This window comes from Apis dorsata, unplaced genomic scaffold (genome assembly GCF_000469605.1).
Source record: "Apis dorsata unplaced genomic scaffold, Apis dorsata 1.3 scaffold_129, whole genome shotgun sequence".
NCBI classification, from domain to species: Eukaryota; Metazoa; Arthropoda; class Insecta; order Hymenoptera; family Apidae; genus Apis; species Apis dorsata.
Window position 1 is genome coordinate 829,347 of NW_006263422.1, and position 8,343 is coordinate 837,689.

The 8,343-nt window shown below is 42.8% G+C and overlaps 1 pseudogene; it reads left to right on the forward strand.

Annotated features, from left to right (window-relative positions):
* Positions 1-3,513: 3,513 nt before the first annotated feature.
* LOC116185208 lies at positions 3,514-4,386 on the forward strand (annotated as a pseudogene).
* Positions 4,387-8,343: the final 3,957 nt, after the last annotated feature.

The window sequence follows — 8,343 nt, forward strand, 5'->3', positions numbered from 1 at the left end:
AGAGAAAGAGAAATGTTAAAATACGGAAAGTTCGCCGCGTCCCCTAATACGAACGTTACGAGATCGAGAGGAGATAACGGCTCGCCTCATTCCTCTTTCTCTTTCTTTCCCATTATTTCTAACGGATGACTCTCGATTCGAAATAGGAGCACGTGCCTCGGTTCTCCGTCATTTCGAAATGAAATGTCCTCGAATGTGTGGAGCCGTGAGGATCAAAAGATGCAACCTGCGTTTATAGCCGGACAGGAGGAAAAGGAGGGAAGCAGGTTGGCAGGCAAGCGAGGTATGTACGTACGACCCGCATGATCGAAATGAAGAAATAGCGCCGCGAGAGAGAAGAGGAAAGAAGAGAGGGAACGACGTTAAAGAGACTCGGCTGCATCGATCGGCAGTACTAACCCAGTGAACGTGACACCCAACCGCTGCTGCTCAAGCATGCAAGGCTGCGTTCAAGTGTCCGCTCACTTTTTATCCAAGACCGGTCTATCGACGATGTCTAGCGCGAGTCTATCGTCCTCGTCAATTCCCTTTCTCGCATTATCGCATAGCGGGACGCGTGGAAGAAAATAACGGGAGGAAGAGGGGGAATTTCTTTCCTTTTTCGCGTTCGATATTATTAACTCGATTTCGATTGCGTTCAACTTTGCAAATAAATTTGATCGCATTTCAAAAGAAGGGACGGCGTTATTTCGATCGCGATCTTCTTTCGAGCGGTAACGCGACATTATACCGCGCTACCCGTATAAAATTGTTATTTTATGATTGATGAAAGATCGCGTTTGCCATTAAAAATGGAGCGATATTCGTAATCATAAACGTACGTTTTTATTGAAAACGATCGATCGGAATGATTCTTTCCCCTTAAATCGAATCGGTGTATTATTACGATTGTAGAAACTCGTCGAAATTATCCGATTAAACGAGCAACCTTGGAATTATAAATATACAATTCCATAAAACTATGTTTAGGAGAAACGGGACATAACACATGCGAGTGGTATATGAATATAAATAGATGGAGATTTTTTAGATATATTTCCCCCTCGTAATCGCATATTTCTCTCTCTCTCTCTCTTTTTACGTTCCATGAGTCAGCGTGGAGGGTAGAGAGCGCATTACGACACAGGCACGTATGAAACAAACGTGGAGGACGAAAAGAGGGTGATTAGGACAGATTGGCGCCCAGTTCTGATTATGTCTCGCATCACCTGCCCCTTTGCAGGTGGTTGCCTATCCCACGAATATTTATCCTCGTGCTCGATCGATAACCGACCACCGACCAGCCGCTCAACAACCCCGTCCAAGATAGCGGTTCGATACGTACACCCCCGTAATCACTTGTACGCTCTTTTTTGATCGCCGACGATAGTCCCGCTTCCGTTCCAACAAACGTTGCAAACGTTCGTAAAAAAAAAAAAAAAATCGACGACGCACATTGCGTACGTTCGAAACTTTTTAACCAGTTTGAAGATTGGAATAGAACTAGATCCATAAACTCTCGATTAAATTCTCGATTATCGGAAGCCTTGTATCGTTTCAGCTTGTTTGATCTGGTTTTATCACTGACCATAGTTATGCCACAGTCGAGCCGTATGCCGGAACATATTTTTTTTTTCCATCCACCCTCGCTTTCCCGACAATCACTTACATGCGGGAGTCTGCACCTGGCCACCCCCGCACACACTCTTACTCCTTTGGCCACCTTACCTCTATTCTATCCGTACTCGTGCATATGCTCAGTATCGTAACTAATTTCTATTATACATTTTTCTGTACCGAATTTTATGATTATTAATTTAAAAAAAAAATTAATTATACGTATATACATATATACATACTAATTTCTAACTAATTTCTATTATACATTTTTTCGTACCGAATTTTATGATTATTAATTTAAAAAAAAAATTAATTATACGTATATATATATATATATATATATACACTTCTTATAACAAAGACATTGTAAAAACACCTTGTGTTTGGAAACGCTTCTGTATAAACACGAGAGAGAAGTCGTTTCATTTGTGAAAGGATACGTAAACAAAGCTAAACGACTGACTGAATTACGTCTCGACCTATAACACAATGGTATATACTTCTCGACTGTACTTCGAACAGTCCTCGCTCGTCCCACAACGGCTATTTAAACGACGCATCCATCGTTCGATCGGATTCCGATTCGTCAAAGAATTCATCAAGGATTGCGATCCGTCGGCCGAGAGACGAAAGAGACGAAAGGAAGAGGATGGGTTGGTGAATGAAACTGCTGAGTTTAACGTCCAAGGGCTACACGAGAGGGCTATGAGAGGTCAGCCGCGAGCAAACCGCGGGGCATCATGGTGGCTCGATACGCGTCTGCCCGTGCGCCGCGCGCAGCCTGCCAGAGAACAACACAGAGAAGAAGAAACGTTGTTGGCCGCCGCCACCACAATCGCCGCTTCCCAAACAGAAAAATTCAAAGTAACGATCGCGGCAGATGCGAGCACCCATACGTGAATTTGCTTCCCAACCCTTTTCTCCAACAACGGATAACGAAATAATAATCGTCAATAATGGTGCTTCCATTTCTTCCAGGCCTTTCACCCCCTTTTTCCATCGATTCGTTCGAAAACAGCCTCTGGAAATCATCCCTTTTCCGGTCTGCCTTGTCCTTCTTCGACGCGCACACACACATACACACTCGAGTGTTTATTTGAATAAGACATCTAGATGATGACGGGGCAGCAGCTGCGAGAGGAGCTTTTTTCCACTTTTCCACAGATTTTTGCATGGCGCAGGTGATGCGGGCACGCGACCATCCCTTTCCCTTCTCTTCCCCGTCCTCGACCACCGCCATCCGTACCCGCACAAACCCTTTCGAGGGAACTGTCCGCCGTGAATCATTGGAGGATCTCGATTCGAGGCGAGGAAAAGGATCCATAGGGGAAAGAGGGACGAAGAGCGGTAACAGATGCTTTTTCCGATGAAGAACCACGCTACCACCAACCGTGCACACGTCAAAACAGGATAATCCTTACCTTTTCCTTCGTATCCTTTCGTTCTTTGAATCGTATTCGATGATTCACATTCGCGAAAAATTTAAAACCGCCCTCCTCCCCCCTTACGTTTTCTCCTTCGTAACGTACGAAAGCGGAGAACGTATGGTAACGATATCGCGACGAGGCATTTTATTCCCACGCATTTTGGTTGCGTGGCACGGTCTGGCACGCAAAACAAAGGCCCACAACAACCCTCGATCGTTGCCCTAATAACGGTAACGTGTATACCCTTTTAATCGAGGAAAAAAAACTCCCTTAAATCGCGCCACGTAATTGGCAGGGTCGGGCAATAACGACGACAAAACGGCCACGATATCGCCTACGCCATATGCCGCTCGCGAGAACGAATTCCTCGCTCTCCCACGAAGCGACGATTCGCCAACGGTCGAAGATCTCCTCTAATTTACGTTTGAATCTCTTCTAAGAATAAACTAAGAGAGAGAGAGAGAGAGAGAGAGAGATGGAGAGGAGGATGGAGGAAGTTGGCTCGCCTCGAAAAAAAACATTAGCTAGGAAAGAAAGTAAAATCTAAAAAGGATAGGAAATACTGTAGGGCTATAAACGGGTGTCTGACCGCGCCAGCCACATGTCATCAAGATGCCTACACGCGTGAAGAAATGCGAAATGCATTGGCTATCGGTTGGCGGGAGCAAAGAATAATAGGGTGGTGGCCAGAAACGAAGATACGAAGGGAGCGAAGGTGCTGCTGCCAGGCTCGAATGCTTGAGGAAAAAGAAGACGAGCGAGGTAAGTACCTATTGGGTAACATTTACGCCGTTTACGACACGTTTCTGCCTGCGTACGGACGAAACGTGTGCACACTTGCGAAGGTAAGAAACACAGTGTCGAAGCACAAATCGAAGAGTTAAAATCGTTGCGGTTCATAGAGGGATTTTATGACGTAACCGTAGTACCACACTACGAAGCTATTATCGTCTATCCTCGCGATAGAAATTGCCTCTCTTCTGATAGATACTCCCATTTCGGTTCCATTGTTGCCACACGTCGCGCTGTTTTCCAACAATTCACGCATGCGTGAAATAATTAACCGAAAAGTTCGAGGTCGCCCGCTTAAATGTTCGTTAAATTTCGTTCGTATTTCAGAATCACGCGAGAATAAACTAAAAGAGTTAGAACTGGAAAGAAGAAAGAAATTGCGTTTCCAACGATACGGACGATATACGATAATCGTTTCGTGGCAGAATTTATTTCGCGATCGATTCGATGGGCGGAGAGAAACAATGCGAAACTTGGGCATCAGATGGCAGAGCGGGCAGCGGACGATCGTGGACCATCTGGTGGTCCACTCTGGCATACGGCGAGCATCCGACGTATAAGCGTACGTAAAAAAAAAAAAAAAAAAAAAAAAAGTCCAAAACTCGATACTCAGGATATAAGCCGAGAGGAATTTGAAGATAACCAGGACGAGCACAGGGGAAGACAGCTGTACTCGGGATAATCCTGATTAAAGTAAACGGGGGAAAACAATGTGGATACAAGGAAATCACTTTGGAATTAGGATTCGGATTTTAATCCCATAAGGTAAGTTCTATCTTCTGTCTCGAGATGATTAAAAATCCATGGAGCGAAATAATATCGGAGGGAAAAAAATATTTGGAACACAGGAGGAGAAGGTGGAAAGAGGAGAGAAAATATTATACGAGATATTTAGGTCACAGTTGTTCGGTGTACCGATGCGATTTCAAGCTCGGACAGGCGTAAGAGCGCGACCGCTTTGTTTTTCAGGGTGCAAAGGGAGGAAAAATAAGACGGTTAACTAAATATAAGACGAAATGGTGACCGAGTCACGTCTGCAACAAGGCACGTGCAGCACGCGTGCTTCGACTTCGTGCACCGACAAAAGAAACCCTTCGCGTACAACTCGCCTCCCGAACGCCACACTCCTACGCACGCTCACCAAAATACGATTCCGTTCACCAGTGTCAAGGACGATCGGTAAACGATTCTTTCCTGTCCTTGAACTCTCTCGTCTCTATTGGATGATCTCGAGTACACAAGTGTATTTAAATTAATATTTTGCCCATTCCATTGCAGATATTAAATCATTGCCATATTTTGTTAGATAATTGCATCTTTCCAATACATCGATGGAAATTATTTTGAAACGATCGGTAACGTGGAGCAAGGACGACTAAAGCGACGAAAGGAGCATTAGTTTCTCGTCCAATCCGTTGTTTTGTCTCGATTAAGCATCAGTTTTTCCCTCCTCCTTTTTTCGTGGTTTTTCTTTGTCCGCCTCGCCGGCACGTACCCTAGTTTCGGTGGAGTGATTTACAAGTCACTCCAGCGTGAAGGCAGGTGACCGTGCCGCTCGAACGCTACTTAAGCACTTGCACGAGTCACGAACACACAAGGAAACGCGTGCCTCGCGTCCGCAATAACCATAATCTTACTATCCGTTCACATTTCTTCCAATTATGAACCGAACCTTTGAAAGAAAAAAAAAAAAGGTCCTTTTTCTAATTTTCACGCGAGATTATAGAAAAAGATTATGGAAAGAAATGGATCATCCAAGATCACTGTTGGTTCCACAGTGTAAAAAGATCGAGATCGATATCGTACAGCCATTAGACCATAAAATCATCGTCTGCAAGGATTTCGAACGTCGGAATCCAAGATCGCTGTTGAAATCGTTCGAACGCGACGAGTCGTTTCGTGAACATGAAAAAATGCAGAAGGAAGGAAGGAATCGTCAATCCATAGCAAATACGTACAGAGTGTCTCATAACTGCGCATGAAATAAAATTTTCTTTCCACCGAGAGCTTCGTTTGCCAAGTTTTGTTCTCGAGCCTCAAAAACCATAAAAGATAAGGTGTCGTTAGGCACGCGTTCGTCCCATTTATTTTAATAGGTTCCAATTTTTACGTTACGGCCGCCGAAGTAACGTTTTGCTCGCCAATAAAAGTACCGAAAAGATGATAAAGACGAGGGTAAAAAGAGTAACGGTTTCAACTCGCGATTACTTGTTTCGAGAGCATTTTCGTTTCTCGCTGGACTTCGAGCAAACGAGGCAATGTGTCAAGGACGTCGGAAAAGAAAATTTAATTTCGCGGCAACGATCTTTAATATTTGGCCGAGGGATCGTTAACACGGCTGACCCGGCGTGCAAAAGTGTACCGACACCCTTCAATTACTTCTCACGTAGCAAAGCGATACCATTCCAGCCACGGATTATGGTTTGCGCTCACGCACTCCACGCCGTAATGTGCAAGCCCTCCACACCACGAGGGCTACCATAAATATCAGTTTGCACGAGAAACCGATCGTACCCAACATTGTAACGCGGAGGTTAAAGTAACGCTCTCGCTCCCTTGTTTTCGTATTCGTATTCGTGGATCATCGCGTGCCTCGTAAATCGATAATAATAATTCGATCCGTACCAACGTTTATTCCACACCGTCGAAATCGACTTCCGATGAACGGAATTATTATAACGCTTTCCTCGTCTTTTATTCTATCAACCAGTCCAGATCCAAATTGCTACACGATATGTTACGAAAATATCGTTACTTCCTTTCGTTAATAACTATCATCGTTTCATTCGCGTTATCGTCCGTAAACGACTGCTCGTTCTCCAATATCTTTATCTCTTAACTAATAAACGAGAACGTGTTATAAAAATCGTCGTGTCTTGAGTAAAACAAAAACAAGAAAAAAAGTAACGCGAGGAAAAGAAATTCGATTCTTCGAAGCTATGGTTATTTCAACCGTATCCCTTCGTTCGTTGTAATAATTAGTATCGATCGCTGGTAGAAGAGCGGTGTAATACCGGTGCGTGAAGGCACGTGCTATCTTGGCCTCGCGCCAACTTGCCGCCTCTAGTCGCGCGGGTGTAGATACCGCTCGATGTTTGTTCGGGAAAAAAAGAAGAAAAAAAAAAAGGAGGGGAAAAAAAGTGCGGGGACTGAAGCGAGGGAAGAAGGTGTAAGAGCGAGGGTTTGGTCGTTGAATCGGCTCGTTGTTACCTTCCCTGTCCCGTGCTTTTTCCTTTCCTCTTTTTTTATCTCTCCTTCTCTCTCTCTCTCCCTCTCTTCTTTCCCCCGGCTTTTCTTTCGACCTCTCTCTCTCTTTCTCTCTTTCTCTCTTCAACCATTTGCTTAGCCGTAAACGCGTCTTCTTTCATTTCTCAGCAGGAAACGCGGCTATCTGTCAGAGCTATCTCGTAAAACGGACTACACACGTTTCGAATCGGAAGACTTTTCGGTGGAACACGCTAAAAAGATTTCGTCACTTCTCTCTTTGATGGATCCATACTATTGCGCGGAACAAAATCTTTCTAACAGAAGAATGGAGTCGTTCGAGTCGTATGATTTTCGTGTCGAATAAAACGAATCAACGATTCTTCGATGCTGCTGAATTTGATAGTTATTATTGTGTATGGATTGTATATTATTATTAATAATAATAAAGTAAATGTTTGCTCGTTATCATTGAAGATTTTTTTATTATTTGTACTTGATTGAAACGACCTGAAAAATTTTTCATCGGCAGTTGTTAATTAATTGTATAAATAAAACGCGATCGTTTTTTTTTTTCATGCATAAAATCGATCGATCGCGAATTATTTATACTTATTTACATTTAAAAATCGAATTCGTTCTTGATAATTAATTAATCTCGTTTAACCAATCCTTCTGTGGTGAATCAATTTATCAAGTAAACGAGCGTACGTTAAATGAAATACGATCGTTCAAAACTTTCGAGGTTAATAAAGTTTTACGAAACTTTTTAATCTTTTTTCGTATTTAACATTAATATAATGAAAAAAAATGTTTTTTTTACGCATTTAAAATGCACGTTAAATAATTATAGCGGCTATATCAAAACGCGAATGTAAACAGTTTAAAGTGTAATGATAGTTTCAAGATTCTATAACACTTTGTTAAAACTACTAGTTTTAAGCAACAACACGGAATAACGAGAACGATAAGTAGACGGTGAAAATATTAAAGTACTAAATACCTTTCAGCTATCCGTATATTCCTTTAATATTCATGCCGATGATTGCCTCAGATTACATGTAATTTCTGTATCAAAAAGATACGATACGAATCACTGCCCCTAGCTATAAATAGTTTATGCAAATTACCCCTATATAGCATCGTGCCCCCTCGTAAAATCATTAAAGGAACGAGTATTAAGATATCCATGATTTTTTTATCAACAATTTCCCCTCCCCCTCCCCTCGCATTTCATTTCACTTTTTCGAATATCGTTGGAAAAATTATCTTCAACAAATCGATCGTCCAACAATCGTCCTTCTCTCTCTCTCTCTCTCTC